Below are 27,612 nucleotides of genomic sequence, written 5' to 3'. Positions count from 1 at the left end.
ACTCTCTTGGCACTCCTCCGGGGAGGCTTGGAGAAAGCTGCTGCTCCAGCTGGGCTGCTATGGACTGAGTGTCACTTCTGTGTCCTTGTGGTAGTGCTGGGGCTGTGGATGAATCCAGAGAGCTGCCTCTACTACCTCTAGCCAACAGAGTCAACCTGATGAACCTCAGGACCTCAGGGAGCTTTGACCTCAAGAAGAAGGATTTGAACCAGGATACTGCTCTGCTACCTGCTAGGAGGCCACTAAAACCTAGGGTCCACAGCCATTTGCAGCTGATCCTCACACAAGCCCCCAAACCCCAGGGCCAGAAGACTAGGAGGGGAGGTGAACCAGGACACCTGGCAGAGCTAAGCATAACCCCAGGCTTGAAGCTCTGACCAAGAAGAAGTAACGGAGGATGTTACAGGTGCAGCATTAGTAATAACAAATGGCAATGTTGAAAGAAAATTTTCCATGTCATCAAAAATAACTTAAGTGTTTTTTGATATACAATTCTAGAGAAAAACTCAATTATATTTCTATTCTTTCCAAAGAAAATCATGTTGATAAAACCATCACCCTACGTAGAGGTGATCAAGGACTGTGTAGCCAAGAAATGTTGGGGAAAGTTTATAGATGATATATTAATGTCTTGATTTTGTAATATTTGTGTCTTTAGTCAACCTGTAGGTTTTTGTTGGTTAATATTATCTTTATTCTAAAGTAGTATTCATATTTATATCTACTATTATATTCACAGTGTTGTATACTTTGTGCTAAAAAAGGACCCTGAAGTTATAAACTTCACGGTTTTCAAAACCTGGGTCCACCTTTAGTAAGAAAGCTGGGACAGAATCATGTACTTAAGTAGGGATCTACCAAGGCCTTGGAAATGCTCAGAAGGCATTCAAAATTTTGTGATGGGGTTCAGAAATATCGTGGGAGGGGAACCCTAGGACGTTCTACAAATATAAATGTATCTACAAAAATCATGAACTGAGCTCATTTTGAAACAATTTTGATTTGGTTGAATTAAAAGTAGAGTATCCATAGGTTGTCCACTGGGTTAGAAGAAAATCCTGGCAGATTTGTCCCTCTTTCTACCACTGTCACTAGTTTCCTCACTTCATCTCCATAGTTTCTCCCACTTTGTGTTTCTTCACATATGTCCATAGTGGTCTGTTCTTGCTTTAGAATTGATTAGCTTTTTAAACAATTTAAAAAAAATTATTCAAGGTTATCCCCATTCCTAGTGATCTCTCTCAATCTCTTTGGCATATTTTATATGGCTCTTCTAGATTGGACATAGTAAGCACTGCTAATAGTTAAGCAAATTGGAAATAATAAGTAAGTAAGATAGAAAATTATGTTGGAGAGTGAGAATCAATGGTTTGCTATAAAGGCAATGTTTGTAAGGTTTCTCATCAAGACCTGATTTCTCCCTCTTGACAATTGGCACAAAAGGGAGATGACAGCATTTCAGTCCCCACTCTAGGAAGAAAACCTTCCCCAGCCGGACCAGGAGTAGATATACAAGTAGTTATTGCCCAAGAAAATAAGAGGAGCTTCCTTGGCCATGGTGAAGTAGACATTAATTCCATACTGTCAGACCATTCATAACATAGATGTAATTCATTGACATAGAGCTATAAAAACGAGTTCACTTATAAACATAAGATGAAGGGAGTTAGTTAACTGCTATTACAAAAAGAATTACTGAGTTACATGTAAGCAAATGAGTGGGCTCAAATATGGAAAAGATGTTACTGTAAGGTGCCACACCCATTACTGTGAATATATAAATACCACAGTCCAGGAGTAACATTCAAAATCAGAATATTCTCACTGTAATTCAGCTGAACTCACATCTCCTGTCAATATGTCCTACAACCGCTGCTCTGGAAATTTCTCCTCTCTCTCCCTTGGGGACCACCTGTGCTATTCAGGCTCCTCCTGTGGCTCTTCTTACCCCAGCAACCTGGTCAGCTGGGACTGGTACTGACCTCTGCTCTCCCACTTCCTGCCAGCTGGGCTCCTCTCTCTACAGTGGCTGTCAGGAGACCTGCTGTAAACCCACTAGGTATCAGACATTCTATGTGGTGTCTAGACCTAGCCAGATATCAGACCTAGCCAGATATCCTGCTATCACTCAAGAACCTCCACACTCTGCAGGCCCTCTAAGACAACTTATTCTGGGTCTCTAGGCTTTGGGTCCAGCAACAGCTACTCCCTGGGCTATGGATCTGGAAGCTCCTACTTACCAGGCTGTGGTTCCAGTAGCTTCAGATCCGTGGCTTGCAGAGTCCGTGGTTTCCCTTCTCTAAACTATGGATCTGGATTCTGCTACCCATCCTACTTCACTTCTGGGAACTTCCAGTCTTGTTACAGACCAACCTGTGGATCTGGCTCCAACTGATCATCTTACATAATTTTTAATCTTGTCCAATGTCTTCAATGACTCTATTCATAACCTTTATTGTTTTCATCATCTACAGGAAGAATTGCCCTCTTATTTCTAATTATCAAATTGTCACCTTGTCTCTGGTCCTGAACATTGGCTGACAAACTTTATCTAAAAATTTTTATTATTAAAGCACTAACTCAAAATAAAGTCTAAAGTCTGCATCAGAGATAGAATTTACATTGTATTTTCTTCCAAAATTGTGTGAAAAGTCATTATAATCTAATAAATTAATTGATTCTGATATCCAGCTATGTTTATTGTTGTTAGTGTTTATTATTGTTTATGTGATTGTAATAGATAAATGTATGTATTGACTAGGGTTTGATTGTGATAGATAAAAGAGATAATATGAAAAGATCAATATGCACATGGGAATAGGTTCTGAAATCCTACAAAGTTGGGGATTTGAACAAATTTTAGAGGACCTCAGATATTTTTCTTACTCAGACTATAACTGGTAGAAGAGTATTGTTTGAATAGAATATCTCAGAATCAGAAATTAGATTGATTCCCTTGTAGGATGTGGATCTCCACATAGATACAGTTATAGATATAGTTTTATATAGCTATAATTACCAATGAATATATAGCTATAAATGAATATGTAAATATAGATGAATATATAGATGATACAGATATAGTTATAGTTTGATATCCAAGGAAAATTTATCAGACTTCAAAAAGTTAAGAAATTATTAAAACCAAAATATGCGTTATATGGTATAAACAGACTTACAAGGGATTCAGTAAATGGAAAGGTAAGACATAGATCTTATAATAACTATAATCCATATGCTTAGGAAATAAAAAGATAGAAAATTTTGGCAGAACATTGAAATAAATTAAAAGAATCAAGTAGAAATTCTAAAATTAAAAAATGCAATAAATTAAATGTAGAATTGGTTACAATTGGATTAAAAGTAAATTAGACATAGCTGAAGAAACAATTAGAGATTGTCCAGAAGAGTATGTTCAAACTAAAAAGTTAAGAAAGCATAAAAATATTGAACAGCACTCCAGAGCATATGGAACATGGAGAATATGGAAAGGTCTAAAAATTTCAACTGGAGTCCTAAAACAAGTTGTGTGTGTGTGTATACATACACATATATGTATATTTATACACAGACACACATATATATACATATATATAAATATATATATACACGTTGATATTCAATGAAAAATTAACAGCCATTGACAAGTCAAGACATCACCAAATCTAAGAGAAGAAGCATGGAATAGAAACAGATCCAGAGATAATTTTCCAAATAGAGGAAAATCAATTCACAAATTCAAGAAATGTTACAAATCCCATGTATGACAAATATGAAGAAAGGCCCACACCTAAGCACAATGGAGTCAAACTGATGAACAAGAAAAAAAAAAAAAAAAATGTAAAACAACCCACGGGGAAAAAATCAAGTTACCTTCAAAAAAAGCAACAATAAAATTGACAACTGAATTCTAAACATATAGAAAGGGGAAGGTAGGAAAACAATTAAATAGCCTCAAATTTGTGAAGAAAGAACAATTTAAAACTAGGATACATGACTAGTGAGTATCTGTTTCAAAAAGGAAATAGAAATACAGATATTTTCAGACAATTGAAAACTTAGAGAGCTTGTCACTAGCCTTCCAGCACAAAAATATATTGTTAAAAGTTATACATAGTCAAAAGCAAAATGATCCTAGCATATAGCAAAAAGATGTAGGAAGGAATAAAGAGTAAATAAAAAATATATATTGGGTACATTTAAGCAAATATTGCCTGTAAAAACATGGGGACAAATATTTATCAATATGCATAAGCATACATAAAGCGAAAATACTAACATAATAATACATGAATTGGGGTAAGGATAAATGGCCTTAAGATTTCTAACATTCTTGCATTGTACAGAAAACAGTAAAAATATGAATTTATATTAGCAGATCAACAATCGGCTGTGATCTTTAAGGCAGCACTGCCCAGTAGAACTTTCTTTGATGCTGAAAATATTTTTTATCTGCAGTTTCCAATATTTGGTATCCATTAGCCACACGTTATCTGTTGTGCACTTGAAATGTGATGAATATGACTGAGGAACTGAATTTTAATTTAATTTAATTTAATGTATGCAAATTGAATTTGATATATGTGGCTAGTGCCTACTCTATTGGATGGTATGGCCTTAGTGTAACATTTAAATAACTAATGAAATAATGTGCATCCTCCTGGAAGTCCGACAGATTGATTGTTAAGAAATATCTTGCTTAATATACAATAAACTTCTTAACATATAGCAAACTTTGAGATTAATAAAGTAGAACTAGCATTTTTGTTTCTTTTGCCGGATATATCTTTTATGTTTCCTTTTCTGTTTCCTCATATTTAAGAAAACCTCTTTTTTTTTTTTTTTAAAGAGAAGAAATTCGCCATGTATTTCTTCTTTAGGTCTTTTTTTCTTTTTTAAAAAAATTTATTTCTATATTTATTTTTGGCTGTGTTGGGTCTTCGTTTCTGTGCAAGGGCTCTCTCTAGTTGCGGCAAGTGGGGGCCACTCTTCCTCGCGGTGCGCAGGCCTCTCACTATTGCGGCCTCTCTTGTTGCGGAGCACAGGCTCCAGACGCGCAGGCTCAGTAGTTTTGGCTCACGGGCCCAGTTGCTCCGCGGCATGTGGGATCTTCCCAGACCAGGGCTCGAACCCGTGTCCCCTGCATTGGCAGCCAGATTTTCAACCACTGCGCCACCAGGGAAGCCTCAAGAAAACCTCTTTTATGTAGAAAATAGTTTTGATTTTCATTCCAGTCTGATATTCTAAGTCTTTTATATGGACTATTTTGTCATATTATATTTAACTTAATTATTGATACAGTCAGATTCTACCTACATATTTACTATTTTCCTGTTATTTAATCCATCTTTTATGTTTCTTTTTGTCTCCTTTCATGCATTTGAGGAGTAATAAAATGGTTTAATGCTGTAATTTTACTCTTTTGTTATTTTTTCCAGGCTTTTCATTTTTAAGCAAAATCTTAGATTTTAATGATCATTCTTAATTTATTATGTTTATTTCTTCTTATATATTAAGAACCGCTTTATTAGTGCTGTGTACAATGTCTATTTAGACATAATTCACTCATATTTCAGTCTTCTTTTCCTCTCCTGCAATTCCAAATTTCCCTCTGAGATTACCATCTTTTTAATTTGAGAAAATCCTTCAATATTCATTTTAGTTCAGGTTTACCTGATATGGAAAGCTCTATAAAAAGAAGATATCTGGATATTTCACAGTGGAAAAATAATCTTAAAGGAATAGAGTAGGTAAAAAGTATGTTTTACAGTGAAAAAGAAAATCATATGAAAGAATCTGAAGGTAGAAATGTTCAGAAGGTATTGCTTGATGGGAGTTGTTCTAGAGAAGAAAGACCTCTAGAAAATTTTAAATATAGATGACAGAAGGGACAATACATATATGAAAAGCCATAAACTATACTCATATTGAACTTTTTAATTTAAACTACAGAGATGGAAAACCCCATAAAGTCACTCCTTATCTCCTCTTGCCTCTAAAATATTTGACTCTGAGTCTTTTCACATGTGCACATATTGGCATCCCCTGAGTCTCTGTTTCAAAGTTGACTTCTTTAGTCATTTTTGCCTCTAAACATTTGTTCTGGTTTATCTCTGTGATCCACCATATTTCTTATTCAATTTATCTGATCTATTTTCTCTTTCTAAAGAATTTGAGAAGCAATTTTATAAAAAAATATATAAAAGTAATTTTAGGCAATGAAATAAAGTTAGGGAAAGAAAATCATTGGTGGCAAATAGGGTGCCTTTATTCCACTGACAAAAAAAATTTACTTCATCTTAATCTCTCCCCTTAGAGCTAAGCATCCCCCAGCCAATATACAGTCTAATGAACAAAGAATCTTGGCCAGTGAGAAGAGTAGGGGATTTTCTGGTCATGATGAGATGGCATCAAAGGCATGTAGTCATAGAATTTCTGACTTTGGAACAGGTCACTAGCTTAGTGCTTTAACAACACAGTGAATTCACCCATGAATATGAGATGAAAGGAATTTTTCATCTGCAATTACAGAATATATTATTGAATTACACATACAGAGATGAGAGATTACAAGCGTGAGAAAGGTGACTGTGTAGAATGCCACACCCATGGCTAAGAGTATAAAAACACCCCAGTTCAGGAGGTGACATTAAATCTCAGAATCTTCTCTTTGTCACTCACTGGAACTCACACCTCCTGTCAACATGTCCTACTACCGCTGCTCTGGAAACTTCTCCTCCCGCTCCCTTGGGGACCACCTGCGCTACTCAGGCTCCTCCTATGGCTCTTCTTACCCCAGCAACCTGATCTACAGCACTGATCGCTGCTCTCCCAGCTCCTGCCATCTGGGCTCCTCTCTTCAGAGTGGCTGCTATGAGCCCATCAGGTGCCTTACATCCTGTGTGCTATCCAGTCCCTGCCAGACATCCTGCTACCGCCCAAGGACCTCCATGCTCTACAGTCCTTGCTGGACAACTTATGCTGGGTCTCTGGGCTCTCGGTCAAGCAGAGGCTGCTCCCTGGGCTATGGATCCAGAAGCTGTTACACACTGGGCTTTTGATCCCATGGCTTCAGACCCCTGGGTTATGAAGTCTATGCCTTCCCTTAGCTGAACCATAGATCCGGATTCTGCCGTCCATCCAACTTTGCCTCGAGGAGTTGCCAATCACTGTGTTACAGACTAATCTGTGGATCTGCCTTCTACTGATCAGCTTGTCGAACGTTCAGATGTGAGCAATGTGTCCAACCTCTATACAGAGCTTCTATCATCTTCATGCTCTTCGGGAAGCTCAACTCTTCTTCACCTTTTTTCCATTCATAAAATACTGACCAAAAAACTGTCTGCCACATATACTGAACTTAATGATTAATTTTATGGAATAAATTAACAGAATTAGTAAAATAAATGAAATATATTACTAAATCAATTAATGAAATTCATGTTAACAAACAATGAACTAATGTTAATGAATTAATGGGATCCTTGTTCATGCATTTTATTCACAAAATGGATAAAAACCTAAGTGAATATAATCTAATAAACTCATTCAATCTGGCTTGCAAATATGCTACTAATTTTATTGTTAGTTTTAACTAGTTAAGTGTTTCTTTTTTCTTTTGCTTTTTTTGGAGGCTGTTTTTGAGTTAACGTTTACTATACCTCTGAAAGCAAACTTTGAAAAACTAATATTGATAGATTTGAACTAATTTATTTGAGGGTTTAAACATTTTCTTCTTCAAAGCTTCTGTTTTCTGAAATCCTTACATTGCATGCATAAACTTCACGTGAATAATAATCTCAGGAGTGGCATAGAGCACAGTTTCTTCAAAGGATATGGGGTCTTGATGTTTGCTGACTGAAGGAGACAAGCAAGCAATTTGGAAAATACAACTGAATGGGGAAAATTTTTAGGTTATATGAAAAGTTTTGTACGTTAGTTTAGAGAGCTTTCTTTGATTCAGTCAATGTTGGGTGGCAAAAAACCATATCCCTTCATCTCACTGAGTACCTTTGTATGTAATTGATTTCTTCACAGGTGTAAAGAGGAGCCAATTATACTTGGTGAGAATTAATTAGGTTCATGAGATGTAGAGTTTCACCTTCTTGTATCCAAGATCCAAACTAAACATGGCTGGAAAAAACAAGGCTTTCAAACCATCAGAAGTCACTATTTCATTCATATCGCAACACACATTTACACATTCCTTGTTTTTATGTTTTATGTTGCCATTCTGACATTTTATAGGTCACATATTTCAGAAAACAGCATAGTGCTAAGATAGATAACGTATTGATAAGGTCTAAAGCAAATAACAAAGAGACAGTATCTTTATACAGAGATAAAGAACAAGGTTCAAAGAATTTTCCTATTCATCATTTTTCAGACCGCTATAAGAATCATGAGAAACACACATTTATGAACTAGTTATTTTACACAGAAGGAAATAAAGACTCAAAGCAGATTAAGGGTTCGCTATAGGTCCCAGTCTTAAAATAAAACCAAGATCCAAGACTTTATGATAGATGAGGACTCATATAAGAAGTGAAGACGTAAGCAACATGGGAGAGAATAAGGAGAATTCTGAGAAGGTGAAATAAAATGATCAAAGCAGAGAGGTACAAAGGTACCTGTGTTCAGGAAATTATTGAAAATCAAGTTACAATTTGTATGGATTAGTAATGGAAAATCAGCTAGAGAGGTATAATAGGTCTCTTTCACTTCATTGTTTTGGATATCTTGAGTTTTGGATCACATTAATCTTAGGATTCATCTTCTCTTATTCATACTGTTAAAATAGCTTTCTGCCTGCTCATTTTCATTCTATTTTCTACTTATTTAAACATTTTAAAATACTTCATAAAATAAAACTTTTGTCAAACATTATGTAAGATAGTATGTCGTTATATTCCCTTATTTTATATAAATATATTCATATTAACTATATAACATAATATAAAAAAATAAAATATATAACAAACAGTTAAATCTCTTAAATCCTCTACTACAAATAAAGTAGCAGAGCATCTGGTAGGCTTTTTGGGGTTCTGGAACAAACATACTCCCCAAGTAGAAGTACCTCTCTGGCCTATACACAAATCTTCCTTTAGACCAGGAGCAGGAAAAGATTCTGTAGGTCTAGTCTCAGATGCAAGCAACCCTACTAGTTGGGTCAAACAATCTGGCAGACCAGATCTGGGGTTAGTGGCATCTGTGGTATTGAAAAAAATAAAAATAAAATAAAATAAAACTGCAGTGTGGAGTTTACGGCACACCTCAGTGGGAAAATCACAATGCAGGCAAATAAAGTTGTAGAACAAGGTCTTATAATCTGTAGTTGAAAATTAACATATCTTTGGATAATCAGATCCTTGGAAACTACTTGGATCTGGTAGAGATACAAGACTTGACTGTGGGACAAGTGATCATGCATCTGTAGCTGTCCATCGTGAGCTGCGTTCTGTTGAAACTTCCAAGTCATGAAGTCAGGTGGACTCAGTAGCAATCCATTGTAAGACGGAAATAGCTCATACAGGAATGAACACTAGCAGAACAAGAAAGTAGGTTCCATGAGCAGAAGCCCAGACCCCCATGTCACCGACCAGCATTGCACCACCACCTCTTTCTCACATCACATGTGCGGTCACATTTGGTGCCTCAAATGACCAGCTGAAGGAGGAAGGGAAAAGCCCAAGCAAGGCTTGCAGATGGATTGGCTCATTGCATGGATGCCTTTAAACACCGTGATGAGAAAAATATTTTCTCTATGTGTAGAAGCATATGTCTAGCACCTGGTTATTCACTTTGTATAAAAGAGAAAAGTGGTCCCAGTTGATGATACATCTAGATTCCTGGACAGTCACAATTGACCTGAACAGCTAGTTAAAAACCTGGAAGGGAGAATATATAATATTCAGATAAAATCTGGTATAGAGACATATGGATGGATATATGCAAGTAGGTCCAAAGTGTCAAGATCTTTGTATTTCTTCTTAATGCCCACCAGAATGCATCTATCATGGAAGAGGAACTAAAAAATCAAGTTGACAAAATGACTCTGTCAGTCGAGCTAGCTTGCCTTTGCCAGAAGTCCTCACAATGCTGGTAAGATGAGCATGTGAATAAGTGACCACAGAGGCTATGAATGGGTCCAACAGCATAAGCTCCCACTTACAAATCTGATATAATTAATGCCACTACAAATGTCCAACCTGTCAGCAATGGAGGCTAATGCTAAACTCCCAGTATGGCACTATTCCTCAAGGAGACCAACCGGTCACTTGGTTACAAGTTAACATGGCCCCCTTGTGCCCTGAAAGGATCAGTGGTTCATCCTCAAACACATAACTACCTATTCAGAGTAAGCCTCTGCTTTTTGTGCTTATCTCAGCAGCAATATTATTCAGGAGCTAATGAAAAACTTGATCCACCAGCATGGAATTCCTCACAAGGCAGCATCTAATCAGGAAATCCACTTCATAGTAGAGATAGCAAGAAGTGGGATCCACAAGTTATATCAAAAACCACAGGACTCTGAAGCTGTCTGCCTGATAGTGCATTAAATAGCCCCAGTGACAGCAAAGCTGAAGTTTGCTTGGAGCATGGAAGCAATCTCCTCAAAGATTGGGTCCCAAATATCCACTTACTGTCATCCCCAATGACCCATTTAAGAACTTTGTGCTTCCTATTTCTGCAACTGGAATTTCCAAGGATAGAAGACCTATTCCCAAAAATAGACTTTCTAATGGACATATCAAGGGTCTCATTGAACTACAATTATGACTGCTGGCTGAGCACTTTGAGTTCCTTGTTTCAGGTACCAGCAAGCAAAAAAAAAAAAAAAAAAAAGAGAGAATTACCATCTAATCCAAGGGTAGATAATCCTGTTTAGCAGAAAATAGTAGGGTTACTGTTACACAGTGAGGGTAGGAGGGAGTATGTGTGGAGCTCAGTCGATCTACTTAGATGGCCCTTGAAAACTCCTGCCCAATTGAGGATGTGATTTGTCATATGCAGTAACTATAGCAAGAAAAGGGTATGGTTATCAGTGTTCATACCTCTTAGGAAAGGGCATAGGTAATACCACCAAGAAATCCACTGAGACCAATAGAAGTGGTAGCTGAGGGTGAAACAAATTTCTAGTGGTTGTGAAGGAGGGAAATAATGAGTACCCACCTCAGGTCCAAGATCAAATGCAGTGACAGAGTCTGCATTTCATCCCACTGAGTCACTCTTGAATATTTCCCCTCAGGAAGGGAGGCCAACCAGAGCTACGGAGAATCTCTCTCCTGATAAGTTGACCCTCAAGGTGAAAATGGTAGACTGTGACAGGTACAGATCTGCACTGGAACTTACATCACATCACTTCAAAAAAAGAATAGCTATCCAGCTGTGACAAGTGAGGTTAGCTGACAGCCTTTCTCTGTTGGCTTCTTTTGAATCTGCCTCGATTTCAAGCCAAGGTCAGGTTTTTCTCATGGCAGCCCCTTGTCAATGACTGAACAAGATGGTAGAATGGCTTTTTTTCTTTCACAAGTGTTACTCTCTTACAAACTTTTTGTTCTTCCATTCCTGTCTCAGTGCCTGCTTCCTGGAGAATCCAACTAGCAAATATTCTATTCTTTCTTGAAATTTAATGTCTCCTTTTAAGATTATTTTCCTTCATCCTAAAGAATTTCTGTGTTTATTTCAGTGCAAGTTTATCTGACATAATTAGCCCACTGGAAATTAACACTCAGCTATTATATTATACAACAGAAAAAAATAAAATGGAGAACAGGGGTGACAAAGGGAAAATATTTTATATTTTTGAAAGAAATTACAGAAAAGGAACTGACTTTGAAAAATGCACAAAAATCATTCACAGTATGAGCAGAGAAAAGCCTGAGTTGTTCTAGGATGCAGAACCCAGGTTCTTTTAAATTTTTTATGCGGTAAATAAAAATATATGAAAATATATAAATTATATTCATTTTTGAAGTGTTTTTTTTTTTAATGGCATTTAGATCCATAGTCTCAAAGCAAGTAGGAGAGATACCTGAAATCCCTGTCTCTTCATCCCTTTTCCCAGTTTTTCAAACTACCATCATTATCCCCACTCCCTCTTCACATGCCCCAAATCAGTTTCTTCCTGTGGTTCCATCCCAATTCAGTCTTCTGGAGTCACTTTGTCTTTAAATGTTTACCTGGTTCCTTTCTGTTTCTAGCCATTTCTCATTATGTGTTATTTTTCTTCCCTCAATTGGATATAAGGAGCATGGTATAATAATATGTGATAGATGGAAAATAAATTTGAAGAATGTGAATCAGTAGTGACAAGTAGAATCAATCATTAGAAGCATCCTTATAAAAAACAAAGCTATGCCACTGATCACTTGACATGGTAGAAAAGTGACAGAAGAAATCCCAGAGCAAAGCAGGAGTAGATATACATGGAGTCATGGCCAGGAAGTAAAAAATGGGCTTTCCTGGCCTTAATAGGAAGAAGATAACTGACAAATTGTCCTAGAATTTCTGTACAGGAATGGTCATTGGCTTTGTGTTATAATAAATCATGGCACCAGTAAATACAATAGGTAGGAAACTAGTCAACTGCAATTACAGAGACGATTAATGAATTACACACATGCAGAAGAGGAGTGAAAAATGTGAGAGGATTACACCAGTACTGTGCCGAACCACTGACAAGAGTATATAATTACCCAGTGCACAAGATGACCTTAGACCTCAGAATATTCTCAGTGTAATTCTGCTGAACTCATATCTCCCATCAAGATGCCCTACAATTGCTGCTCTGGAAACTTCTCCTCCCACTCCTTTGAGGGCTACCAGTGCTAGCCAGGATTCTCCTGTGGCTCCTTCTACCCCAGCAACCTGGTCTACAGCACTGACCTCTGCTCTCCCAACACCTGCCAGTTGGACTCCTCTCTCTACAGTCAGGAGACCTGCTGTGAGCCCACCAGGTGCCAGACGTCCTGTGTGGTGTCCAGTCGCTGCCAGACATCCTGCTACCGCCCAAGGACCTCCACACTCTGCTGGAAAACTTACCCTGGGTCTCTGGGCTTTAGATTCAGCAGCTGAAACTCCTTGAACTCTGGCTCTGGAAGCTGCTACTCATTGGGCTGTGGATCCAATGGCTTCAGACCCAGGGTTCCCTCTGTTAGTAGCTTTCCTCCATTCCATTTGTAACATTGCTGGGCCTTCTCCATTGGATATGAGATCTCTGCATTAATATTTAATACTTGGAAATTAATTTTGGAGAAAAAAATGAATAGTCACAAGTAGTTTCAATCTTTAGAAGGCTTTTTAGAAGGCCAAAGCTATGCCTCTAACCAAATAAAAAAGAAAGATGGTACCATTTTGATCTTCATCCTTAGAAGGAATGCATACCCCAGCAAAGCCAGACTCAGATACACATGCAACGTATACCAGGAAGGAGGGACATTCTTGGCTGTGATGGGATGGTCATTAATATAAAACGGTCATAGCATTTGTGACATGACTAGTTTATTGGCTTTGTGTTGTAACAAAAACTATTATAGCGCCCATAAATACAATGTATAGGAAACTATGCAGCTGCAGTTACAGAAATGATGATTGAGGTAATACTATATAAATGAGGGAGCAGACATGTAGGAATGGTGACCTTACCTAGCTGTAAACACCTGTTTCTGAGCGTATATAAATGCCATAGAATATTCTCAGTCTAATGCCACAGAATACTGTCAGTCTAATTCAGCCGAACTCACATCCCCGGTCAACATGTCCTACAACTGCTACTCTGGAAACTTCTCCTCCAGCTCCCTTGGCAGTCATCTGTGCTACCCAGGCTCCTTCTATTCCAGCAACCTGGTCTATAGCACTGACCTCTACTCTCTCAGCACATGCCAGCTGGGCTCCTCTCTCTACAGTAGCTGTCAGGAGACCTGCTATGAGCTCACAATGTGCCAGGCATTCAGTGTGGTGTCCAGTCCTTGCCAGACATCCTGCTACCGTCCGAGGACCTCCACTCTCTACCATCCCTGCTAGACAATATATGCTGGGTCTCTGGGCTTTAGGTCCAGCAGAGGCTGCTCCCTGAGCTCTGGATCCAGAAGCTGTTACACACTGGGCTGTGGATCCAGTGGCTTCAGACCCCTGGGCTATAGAGTCTGGGGTCTCCTACCTTGGGCTATGGATCCTGATTCTGCCACCTAACCTATTCTGATTTTCGGCCTATCTGTGGATCTGGCTTCTAAAGATCCATTTATTGAATGTCCAGATCTTTTTGCAGAATGACAACTATTTTATTCTCACAAGAAACAACCCTCTTCATGGTCCCCAAAGACTCGCTGTTCACTCACTCTGCAGCCACCCAACCTAACTTACAGATTGGGTCTTGTAGAATGTAAAACTAAGTAACAGACCTAAACTTTAAATCATATACCTACATTGGTGATGGAAATCATCCAATTACTAGATATCCTTCAAAATTTAACAGTATCTAATTATCTTAAGTAAATAAACACATTTATTCTGGCATCCATATATGTTGTTGTTATTATTATTAGACTTAGTATAAATAAACATCTCAAGAGCTATAAAAGCCTTGTTCTTTAAATCATGTGTCCTTATATCTCTCTTCACAGAAGAAAACACAAAAGTTAGTGAATATGTATGGAATGCAGAGAGAAAGAATAAAATTTAGATATACTGCTAGGTTTGTACATAAAACAAAAATTAAATATAAATCTAACTTGTGTCTGTATATTTTCAGAAAATACTAAATATAAAGCTTAAATAACTTCTATTAAGTTCATCCAAAGTTGGTTGGTAAAAGTGACCGAATTTGTGAATCTCAGTAAGTACTTTTCCACCAAAGTCATTTTTTTACAGCATGTAAGAAGGAAGCCAATTATTCTTGTTGTGAAGAATTTTGATTCAGGATGTGTGGGTTTTTATCTCTATGCTTTCCAGTGGCTCAGGCTATATATAGCTGAGAACCACAACCCTTATGTCAGCAAAAAATGGATATCCTTTACTTTCATTTTTTTATAGTCATGTGCTAATCTTTTTTATAGGACACAGATTTCAGAAAATGGTACATTGCTGTTGGACACATTTTGAAAAGGAGACAAATCTAATAATAAAAGGGCATTATCTTTGTGTTGAGCTAAATAAACGTTCAAAGAAATTTTCAAGTCATTATTTCTTTAGAACCTTAAATAGCACTCAGAGGAACATAAATTTTGTGTGCTACATGTTTGTATGTTTGTTTGTTTGTTTGTTTTTTAAACATGAGGCAATGGAAGTTCAAAGGGACTCAAGATCTGGCCAAAGATCCCAGTCTTACAGAGAAATTGATGTTCACAATTTTCCTAAAAGATGGAACCTGCTATGAAAAGCAAAAACAGAAGTAGTATAGGATATAATAGAAAATGTTTGGAAAAATAAAATGGAATGGACAAAGCAGAGAGATATAAAGTTACCTGGTATGTTCAGGGAATATTTGGGCAATTAATTTACAGTGGGCAATTAATTCATTTGGTAAATAGGTTTAGATAGCATTTCTAATGGCTGCACATTACTCCGTCATTTTGAAGTTTGAGTTTTGAATGATGTTAATGACATTAATCCTAGGTTTCTTATCCACCTATTAAATTTAATGGAACAGATTTCCAGTGATAATTCTCATACCAGATTTCTTGTCTATTCTAAATAATTTTTCATATATTGTAAAATAAATATTTTTACCAACCATCCTTATATATAGAAGTGTAACATGATATTATTTACCAAGTATAACTTTTGTCAGCATCAGAGTGGGTAGTTCAAATCACTACTAGAATGCTAGTAAAACTGGATAAAATAATCTGTGCACAAACACTGGAGCATTACGAGGCTAAGAACTGCTAGATCAAAATTAGGAGAGGTTTTAAGTCAAAAGAAATGTTGGTATTTGGGCTGATTTCTTCCTAGAGTTGCCCACTAAATCCAAAAACATCAATGGGCTCATAGTGTGAATGAACAGAATTAGACTCCCATGGCATTGTAAGGAACTGGGGATATTGGTAAACATTCTAGGCTTTTGAAACATTATAGGATTTTAAAGACTCCACTAGAATTTTAAGGGTATGCAAACAGAATATGTTTCACAGGAACTGAAGTCAACCTTTGAATTACATCAATCTTGATGATATGACAATATTAGTAATCTTACCCCAGCTTGGTACATCCAGAGTAAATTCTTCTGCAAATAGACCTCAAATTACCTATAGTAACTGATTAAAAACTATCAATACTACAAAAAAAAGCAAGACAAGAACAAGAGACAATATAGAGTACAAACAAGTCTACAGGAGATCCAGATAATGAACATATTAGAAATGAACACAAAAATAATTGTGGTTATTTTTCTTAAGAAATTAAAGACAAGTTTAAGAATTTTTGACAGAGTGCTTGAATATATAAAGATGAAAATGAAAAATGCAAAAACTGTAAAATACAGTAACTAAAATGTACAAAACTCAAATGACTTCAAAGGCAAACTAAAACAGTCTGAAACTATGGGTCAATATCCCTCCCAGCTGAAATAAAATATAATAATGAGCTCAGATCAGGGAGTGGCAGAATACCTGGTCAAAGTATAGGCAAACTAGAGGTTCAATCAAGCTGATTAAAATTTGATGACATATATACACTAATATGTATAAAATGGATAACTAATAAGAACCTGCTGTATAAAAAAATAAATTAAATTAAATTAAAAAATTAAAAAAAAAATTAGAGACAGTGACTGCCTAACTCAGTTATTAGAGGAATATTACTGATAAGCCCTTGACCCATCTAACATGCTGAAAAAAGGACTTACATTCTCTTGAAAACATTAAATCAAAATATTTTCATATATATATTTGTGTGTATATATGTGTATCAATTACATAATTATATAATCATATGTGTACAAAAATATAAATATTTATACTACAAGATACACTGTTCTTTTATATACAATGTCCTAATGCCATAAAACATTACAAAAAAAAGTCAGAAAGCATGTAAGTGTTACTACCCCCATCAAAAGAATAACAATCAACAAGAGGAGATTCACATTTAACACACTTATTAGAATTAGTTGGCTAAAATGCCCATGATGGATATGTGAATAATTTAAGAAAAAGATGGATATAACTAATAAATATATAGGGAATTTTAAGAGATATGTACATTTAAAAGCAACAACAACCTAACGGATATTCTCAAACAGAAAGTTAAAGATTTAAAAATTTTTAAAAAGTCAACCTATATCAGTTCAAAATATCCTTCAAAAATAAAGAAAAAATAAAAACGTTTTCAGAAAAATTTTATTCTCAAAAATTTTCTGTAAAATAATTAATTTGACCCCGCCTGATTTGATTAACAATTTCTAGAAGTAGGTGCAGTTGAAAAAGTACTATAATCTATGGATAACACTTCTTATATCAGAAAGACTTGGATCCATATCTAAGGAATACAGACTCACAAACAAAAATATTGCAACTCAATATTTCCACAGCAAAGACCACACATATTTTGGAAATGCCCAGTTTTATAATTAAGTTTTTTTTCTTAAAAAAAAAAAAAAGCTACCCCTGGATGCCTACACTGTACAGAATAATCAATACAAGACTGGAGCTGGGTTGACCAGGTTCTGAGTTCCTGGGAAGTCTCCTTCAACTGATAACCCTCATCATTCACTTTAATACAAATGTAGAATTAAAGATGAAAATAAACTAGTAAAGAATGAGGCCATGAGCCTCTTTGATTGGTGCAGAGGTTATGAACTAAGATTCTATACCCTTGGAAAACAAATGGATTAACTTTCCACTTTGTCTAAGAGTAGTTCTGCTTCCTGCTCATCCTGTGGTTACTCTTAAGTTTGCCAACAGGGCTATTTTGAGGAAGTGTTTGGAAAAGAGGGAGAATGAGGAAGGCTAAGATATTTACTTCACTTACTGGAAAAAATGAAAAAAAAATTAATTCTGCTTTGGAATACAGAAAAATAAATATTTTTTCAAATAATTATGTTAATTTTGTGAAGCTATTGGTCACTTCCTTTCTTATACGTTGTTTCTTTTAAAAATTAAAAGAATTGATTTTCTCAAAATCTAAATTTTGACCTTGTTTTTTTTCTCTGTTTTATATTTGACTTCTCTTTCATTGATTTCTGTTCTTACCTTTCTTATTTCTATCTTAAATTTACTTTTGGTTTAAATTGCTATTTTTTTCTAAGTTCCTCATATAAAGTACTAAAAAAATTGATTTCAAGTTTTCTTGAATTGTTATATATACTTTAAAATCTAAAATTTTCCTTCTAAGCAGCTGTACCTCTCAAATTTTACTGGCTTATATCATCATTATGCATTTTAAAATATTTCCAAATTTTCATTCATTTTTTTTCTTTGATGTTTGAATTTTTATGAATGGTGTTAATTAATTTACAGCCATATGAGGTTTTTTTAATTTAAAATTTGTAGCTTATTTTTATCTTATATCTACTGATTTCTCACCTTTTAAAAATGTATTGCCAGCAGTAAACTGAACAATAAACCAAATTTAAAGTCTAATGTCACCATTTGTGATAGAATTTATTTCAATGGATTTTCTCCTCAAAATAAAATTCACATGAATTAAATGTAATAAACCCCTTAATCCAAAAACAATGTGGTGGTTTGTTATCTGTTTATTTTCTAATTTTGTTCTCTTGTCCATTTGTGGGATTAAAACAAAAGATCAATATTCCCCTGTGAATGGGCTTTGAAATCCTAACTCTGTGCAAGGTCTTAACTAATGTCTTCGGAATTTTAAGTGTCTTAATATGGTAATTTCCTGTAATTTCACTGAAGGCACAACTTTCTCTGACTATAAATCTCCGAAGCAGAGGAGAGCTGAATTCACTCATGAACAATTGACTATGTGTTTGTATCTGCAGAAGGACAGAATTAGGAAAGCAAGGAAATAATTTAGTTCATATGTTCTGGTTCATATGAAAAAAAAGTAAATGAAGGACTAGTGTACATTTGTAAACTTGAGAAGAAAATGCCTATGATCTTTCATTAACTATAATTGAATTAGCCTCATTTTGGTTGGCAAAGGTATCTGAATTTTGCATTTCAACAACCAGTTTCTAGTCTGATTCATTTCTCTTAAGTGTATGTAAGGAGGTTATCTCTAAACCTAGGTGAGATAAAACCAAAACAGATATATGGGCTGCTCTAGAAGCTCTAGAAGGGTCAGGTTCAGAAGACATGTGTTTCATCTCAATGCCTTCCCAAGTCTCAAACTCAAAGCAGCTGAAAATGAGCTTCTAGAACTGCCCATATGTCTGTTTTGGTTGCATCTCACCATGAAATTGGATACTATTTGATTTTTTATGGTTATTTTCTAAGTTTTTATAAATATACATATAATTTCAGGAAATAATAAGTTGCTAAAAATAGAACTTGCTGTAAATGAGCCAAACATAAAAATAAAACGCTATCTTTGTGTACAACCAAGGAATCTATTGAAATTTCCTATGCGTTATTTCATTATACCCTCAAGCAGACCTGCGAGGAATTTGCTCACTATATTTTAAGGTCCTTTTAGCATTTAAGAAAAGAGAGGCTCAAAGAGAACCAGACTTGCCAAAGATGGCATTTCTTTAAGGAAATGAAAATGTCCCACTCTCTTCCTAAGTACATTAAATGTGAGTGACACAAGTAACTGTATAGATCCCCAAGTTGAACTTACTTATTGTATAGATGTAGAACTAGAGAACTAGAAGCATTCATTTCTCGGTCTCTCGGGAAGTTAATGGTAAGGCTAACAACAGAACTCCTAATTCCTATTTCATTTTAATGTAATTTCAGTTGTGCCACACGATCTCATCTTCTCTCCCCTTCAGTCATTTCTCTCTCTTCTTCTCCTCCCCGTTATCATCACCATCATCATCACTATTAGAATGCTTGGGAAATATTCATGGTTTTTAGACTGTTACTGGGAAATCTAAAGGGATCAAAATCATGAGGGAAAATATAGAAATTTTATTTGGCATCCCTGACAGAAATTGAAATAGTAATGTCGGGTTGCTCCCCTATGAAAGTAATCTTATTTTGTTTATAACTTCCATAAGTTTTGAAAATGTGATAATCTAAGTTATCGCCATATGCAAATGCCCACTTTGGTTAAGTCGGAGCAGCCTCTGATGATTAAAAATTACCTGCGTATTTCAGATGTGAAAGTGGTTCTCTGGCCTCTGGAAGGACTCTAGTTAAAAAGCAAACTTCCTTTTAAAGAAGAATCAGGGATAGTTTCAATAATATTTATACAGCCATAAAGTGAAGTACTCACACACAACTAGTAATTATAATGTTGGAAATAATAAATTCGTAATATCACAACTGGTGCTGAAGTTAGATATAATAAAGTCTCATTTAAAGATATAAGTATCAAAGTATAAAAACTTTTACCATTATTTCTCAAGAAACTGTCCCAATCCCATACAACAGCTGCTCTAGAAACAGCCCAACCCCTACCTCTGAAACTGAGCAGGACCCTGTGGAGTTCCTGGGCACAAAAGCCTTTCTGTGTCCCCTTTCCCTGAGTTCCAAAGGGCAGGTTCAAACCGTTGCTAATCAGGGAAGGGAGGGGATGCAGAGATAAGGGAAGAGCAGTCAAGAAACACCGGGGGCAGCCTTGGGGCAGAGTCCTGGTTCCTCCTCAAGGGAAACACATAACAATATCTTTGAGCTCTTCTGCAGAACTAAAACCACCACCAAATGGAAGATGTTAACTACTTGATGAAGCATTCTTCATTCCAGAGAAGGTCACAGTTCAACCCTTATCACCTGATGCCAGATGATCTCTGGATTGAGGGAATGTGGGCCCTGCATGCACCACGATCCCTATCAGTAACCCTGCACCTTGATTATAAAACTCCTTACAACCACTCCTCTCCCTCCCAGTTCTTGGGACACACAGTTTTGAGGGCACTAGCCTGCTGTGTCCCCCTTTGTCTGGCAAAGCAATAAAGCTATTCTTTTCTACTTCACCCAAAACTCTGTCTCTGAGATTTAATTTGGTGTCGGGATACAGAGGCCGGATTCAAATCTTTTTTTTTTTTTAACATCTTTATTGGAGTATAATTGCTTTACCATGGTGTGTTAGTTTCTGCTGTATAACAAAGTGAATCAGCTATATGTTTACATATATTCCCATATCCCTTCTCTCTTGCATCTCCTTCCCACCCTCCCTATCCTACCCCTCTAGGTAGACAAAAAGCACCGAGCTGATCTCCCTGTGCTATGTGGCTGCTTCCCACTAGCTATGGATTTTACATTTGGTAGTGTATCTATGTCCATGCCACTCTGAATTTATCAGGATCAAGATAAGGTTCTCCCTATATTCCAGCAACAGTGATTCTGGATCTTCAGTTCCCGGACAAAAGCAGCCTTGCTCTCTACCAGATTCCCATTATCTCTTTCACAGATCCTGCCCTAACTAGACTTCTGATTTCCTCCTGCTGCTTTCCTTGTCCATCTGTTACACTCAATGTCTCTATGAAATTCGAACTCAGACGTTCAGCTCCCAACCTCCTGCTGCCAAAGCAACTTTATTTCCAGGAATTGCCAGTCATCTTTTTACCAGCCAGCATGTGGTTCTTACTTCTGGGGATTAATGTATTTAATTTCCCAGGAAACTCATCGTGAGTCATTTCCATGCAATTGATTTCACCAATTTCTATTTATTTATTCTTGTCACATTAGTGATTATAGGTAACAGCTTTGTTCTCCCCGGCCTTAACTCCCATATTTTTTATTAGTCATGCCTCAGTAGTACCTTGTCAAACATCTTGTCAGCACCAGTCCTCAAAATAATATTCATTTAGCTCTGTTCTTAAGGAATGCATGATGAACAAATGTTCTATTACATTTTTTTTTTCAGGGAGAATGCATTCATTCATATACTTCTCTATATTAAGAAAAATTTAAAACTGGTTTTTAAGTGGGATTCCCATTTCTCTGAACTTACCAACTAGCAAGGTTAACCAAATAATGATTTAATTACAACAATAAGTAAAGCTGTAAAAGAGCAGTTCTTCAACATATAAGTACATTTAAGAATGAGACCTTAATAACAATCTGAGATGTTAACAAAGCTTCCCAGAGAAACTATTTTATAAGCTAAGTCTGGAGAATGAGTAAAAATGGCTTGATCCAGGGAGAAACTGGAGCAAAGATACCCAATTAGATGATTGTACCAATTTGAACAGAAATAATAAAACCTATAATTAATGAAGTCAGCATATCCACATGTACCCATCCTATATTGCTATCTCTGTCTCTCATTTCTACATAAATTTCTCCTTTTAGTATAAACCAACTGAACTTTAATTCTTCCCTGAATACGTGTGTATTTTTCCTCTCTGCTTCGGTCATTTCACTTCATCTTCATATATTTCCCCTTATCTATTCTCATAGCTTTTGTGTTTTCGATATTTAAGAGAGTCTCAACTTTTAGATTCATTTTTAAATGCCATTTCCTTTATAATTCTTACATCATCGAATAAAAGTTTTCTTTCCATCTTCTGAAATTGGAACTGAACTGAGTTACAGTGAGATTTAAAGAGTGAGGTAATAGGGATAATATGGTAGAGTGAGTATGGCAATCTTGAATTAGACATTTAATTAGTCAATTACTATGTGTAAAGACCCCATTTCCTGATCTCAGGAGAGTTTGAAAATGGAATTCCCAGGCTCATGGGGATAACAGAGCAGGGATTTTGTTGCAAATGCCTTCTAAATGAACTAGATTAATAATATCAGTCATTTTTCACTCAGTCCCTTGGTCAAATATACTTAGATACTATAAACAACAGGCTCGTAAAACTAAAAAGATACATATTTATCAATTGTGAATAGAGAAGGTAGCACACTACCTACTCATATAAACACACACAAAATCAGCCACATTACCATATTCCCACAACATTTCCAGTCATCATAGTACTATAGGTCTTAGCCAGAGCAGTAAACAAGAAAAACAAATAAAAGGCAGAAATATCAGCAAGGGAATAAGAAAGTTGTCTTTATTCACAGGTATAATGATTGTCTACATAAAAAATCCTAAGGAATGTATAAAATTACTACAGAAAACTCTATTTTATTTCTATATACAAACCAAAAATACATGAAAAATTAAGTCTAAAATATGTTGTAATGACAACAAAACATATAATCTAAAAATACATTTCAAGATTCCCATATTAATACTTATAAAATACTGCAGAAAGAAATTAAATAAGACTCAAACTGAGACATATCACAGATTGAAAGCTGTTCAATATCCCTAATTTACAGATTCAATACATTCTTTTTTTAAATTAATTAATTATTTTTTATATCTTTATTGAAGTATAATTGCTTTACAATGTTGTGTTAATTTCTGCTGTATAACAAAGTGAATCAGTTATAAGTGTACATATATCTCCATATCCCCTCCCTCTTGAGCCTCCCTCCCATCCTCCCTATCCCACCCCTCTAGGTTGTCACAAAGCATGGAGCTGATCTCCCTGTGCTAGGGAGCAACTTCCCACTAGCCATCCATTTCACATTTTGATTCAATATATTCTGAACAAAAAAGCCAGCAGGCATTTTAATAGAAATTGAAAAACTGATTCTAAAATTTATATGAGAGCAGGGATAGGCAAAATAATCTTTAAAAAGAGAATTAAATGTGGAAGTCTTTTATTATCTCATTTCAGGACTTAATATAAAGATATATTAAGATATTATGGTACCGCAAAAAGTATAGGTGATTATTCGGGGGAACAGAATACAATTCTGAAATAGATTCACAAGTATACTGTCGATTTCTTTTTATGAAGATGCCAAATCAATTCAAATGCAGAAAAATGTATTTTCAACAAATGGTATTAAAATCACTGGATACATTTAAAGGACTAAAAAAAAAAAAGGAAAAATGTGTTGTGCAACAATCTTATACCTCTGCTTAAAACCATTCAACAGCTCTTGTTGCTTTTAGAAGAAAGTGCAATGCTGAATTAGTACTAAAGACCTGGGGAAAATGGCCCCAAAATCTTTCTGGTCTAATTTCAAGTCATTCTTTCCTTTCCCCTCAATGACCAGACAAAATGGCTTTCAGTTTTATAATGCACTTCTCAAGACTTTAGTCCTAAAAACACTTCTGCAAGCCCCACCTACCTATGCCCTACTTATTCCTTAGACCTGTTTCAAATGCAGTTCCTCTGGGAATCTTTTCTTGACTTCTAAGACTAGATGAGGTTCCCTTGATGTATGTTATTGTAGCATCAAGGACTCATTCACAGCTCATTATTTTATATTTGCTTTCTCTGTTAGACTTTCAGTCCTGTTAGAACAAAGAGCACACATTTTTTTACTCTATTTTTCATTATGGAGTAATACACAAAACAATTTTATTTTAAAAGATATATTCAACAATATATTTCCATAGCAGAGATTTTGGCTCATGGTAGAGGTTTAATGAAAATATTGTGAAAATAGTAATACTGGCAAAATGTTTGACAATGTGTTCTGAGGTGTGACTAATTAAAAAAAAAAAACAAAAAACAAACATGGGTACAGGGAGTTGGGAAGGATAAAGCTGTTCTCTGTAATTACTAATGAGATAAACATTGATAAATAGAAATTGTTATATCAAGTGCCTAGAAATGATTCATGAGAGAATTTCCTGGGAAACTGAGTATATTTATTCTTGGAAATCAGAACTGGAAGCAAGTTGATAGACAGATAATCAGCAGCTTCTGGAAATTTAGTTGTGTGGGTAGCAGCTTGGGACTCAAACCCCTGGGTTCACAGTCTATGATGTTATGCATCTGTGGAAGCATGCAGCAGGAGGAATTCGGAAGCTAGAAGCCAGATAAGTGCCCGCTGGTGTCCTCATCGTTGTGCAGAGTGGGATTAAGTTAATGAAATCTGGATGACCACTATATTATTCACTATACTATAATTAATTGATGAAATAGAGAAAGAATAAAATCTTTACTCTGGGAAATCTTTACTCTGCCAGAGACTTGGGACAGAGGAAGATGCAGTTTTCTGAGTGGTAGAGGCAAGACATCAGTTCAGGAGTTGTGATTCTTGTTGTAAAAATAATACAGTTTTCTTATTTTGACTATCTACCTGAAATGGGATATTATATTCAATTTCAGACATAATTGTAGTATTATAAATTCATGGTCTCCACCATTGAATTTTAGTGTTTGTTTGTGATCACTTCATTATACTGCTAGTTACACTTAATAAATCTTTGAGTTGTTTTTATAAATTTGCTTGTTTACTATTTTGGTAGGGAGAATAATGGCCCCTTAAAGTTATTTATATACCTTTTGAATATGTTACGTTATGTGGCAAAGGTCATGAAAGTAGCGGATGTAATTAAAGTTGCTAACCAGTTGATGTTAAAATAGAGATTGCCCGGTGGACCCAACATGGTTATAAGCATCCTTAAAAATGGAAGAGAGAGGCAGAAGAGTAGGTCAGAGTCATACATTGTAAGAAGGATTTGACCCACCATTGATGGTTTTGAAGATGGAGGAAGTGGGACATTGGCTAAGGAATTCGGATGGCCTCTAGAAAACAAAACAAAAAGTAAGTAAATAGGTTTTCCCCTCAATCCTCTGGAAAGAAATGTAGTCCTTCCAGCACCATGATATTAGTCCAGCGAGATTGCCTGAATTTTGTCCTACAGAATTATAATAAATTGTTGTTTAAGCTATTATGTGTATATGTATATGTATATATATATATATATATGTATGGCTTATTTGATATAATTTGTTATAGCAATAATTTAAAAACTAAGATATTAGTATATTCCTAAAGTCAGAAAACTTTCCACTCCTGCATCTCAAATTGAGAGACATTAATAGATGAGGCATCAGCTTGGCCAAAAACTTCAGTCGTTCCGCATGAGTGTTCTGCAGTTGCTTATGTTTTGAAGTTTAAAATTTGATTATTTCTTTGGTTGGAGATTATGCACATGAGATGAACTTGAATCATTAAGATTCATAAGCAGGACAGTTTACAGAGGAGTTTACTGTTTCTCATTGAAATTTTTATAATGCAGTGGCTGATGAATTTTTTCCCAATTTTTTTTCATTATTCCTTTATTTTTTTCCTTCTAACTATACAGTCACCATAACTATTTCCTAAACATGGGGAGGAGAAGGAAGAGAGATAAGAAGATGAGGAAGAGAAGGAGCATATGAGGGAAGAGAAAAGAGAGGATGGTACAGTTGGATGGAATAAAGTCATTCTACTTCGTCACTCTACTATAACTCGCTGTGTAATCTTGTAAAATTCTACTTAACTCCTTTATGTTTTATGTTTTATCACGTTGGTAGTAAAGGAAGAAGTAAAGAGAACGTGATGAGAAGACTGAGAAATACTTATAAAACTAGGTTTTTGCTAAGCCTCTCATACCCTGCAACCCATTTTCTAATTTCAGGGATGTTTGAGAATCTTATAAAATAAAGATAGGAAAAATATTTGAACATTACTTGTCTTATATGGATATTAAGTTTCCAGTTATTATTATATTATGTCAGTATGTTACTTTGTGTAACACTTGGATGTCAGAAGAATGGTGTAAAATAAAGAATATCCAACTTTATTTCAATATACAATTGAAACATTCATTTTTGATAATATTAAAACTTTCTTCTTTGCAGTTAGGTTCAGTTTCTATGTTGGCTAGGAACCCAGGTGCAACCTCACACCTGCTGAGCCTAGTTCCTTCCCATCTAAGTTTGTTGCCTGCCTTCTTATACAAATGGTGATAATTAGAGCAGACTGAAAATAGTAACTGGGATACCGGGATTTAGTCAATTAAAAAAATGAGAAAATTTCCACCACTGTGATAATCTAAAGCTCAGAGGTGCTCCTAGTCTAAAAATGTACACCCACACACTAGTCTTCCATTTTAATACCCTTTATGCACATGCCTCATCATAGAAGTCTAAATTTTATTCCTACACCCTTAAAACCACTCTCATACATAATATCTTTAGAGATGCACGGCCCATGTTTATTGTGTGAATAAAGATATTCAAATCTCTTGGATTTTCTTTTAGAGAAAGTCTGTACCAAGAAACTGTGGGCATCCGGGGAAAACTCTTGCTTAAAAAAAGAAAAATATCTAAGCCTAATCAAAATTAGTGCATAGTTCCCCAAATCTGAGCTTACCAAAGCCCATTAACAGAAGCAATGACAATACAAATCCTAGCTGACACATTACTAGTAAATAACAATATTCACAACATATTTGGATAGCAGAATAAAGAGTTTATTAAAATCAAATTATTTGACTTTCCATCTATCTTTGGGAGAAGTACAAAACCATAAATTCTATCAACAATTCAATTTGAATTTCTCATTAATTTTGTAGGTTGACAGAGTTAATCTATCACCCAGCGTTCGAGGGCTGGAGAGCTAAAGAGTTGTGGGTGATCGGGGAATATCAGAATACTTTTCAATGGAGGAAATTAAGATAATAGATAATCACAGTACAGAATCTAAATGTCTTAATGGATTTGGCTCTTCTACAAATTAA

The 27,612-nt window shown here is 35.6% G+C and overlaps 3 pseudogenes; all 3 read left to right on the top strand.

The window, feature by feature from the left end:
• Positions 1-1,807: 1,807 nt before the first annotated feature.
• LOC133092923 (keratin-associated protein 13-1-like) lies at positions 1,808-2,395 on the top strand (annotated as a pseudogene).
• A 4,267-nt stretch (positions 2,396-6,662) lies between these two features.
• Positions 6,663-7,208, top strand: LOC133093174 (keratin-associated protein 13-1-like; annotated as a pseudogene).
• A 6,529-nt stretch (positions 7,209-13,737) lies between these two features.
• On the top strand, positions 13,738-21,726 carry LOC133092922 (keratin-associated protein 13-1-like; annotated as a pseudogene).
• Positions 21,727-27,612: the final 5,886 nt, after the last annotated feature.

The sequence above is a fragment of the Eubalaena glacialis genome, chromosome 6 (genome assembly GCF_028564815.1).
Source record: "Eubalaena glacialis isolate mEubGla1 chromosome 6, mEubGla1.1.hap2.+ XY, whole genome shotgun sequence".
NCBI lineage: Eukaryota > Metazoa > Chordata > Mammalia > Artiodactyla > Balaenidae > Eubalaena > Eubalaena glacialis.
The sequence above is the reverse complement of the archived record's forward strand: the minus strand, read 5'-3'. Positions and strand labels throughout refer to the sequence as shown.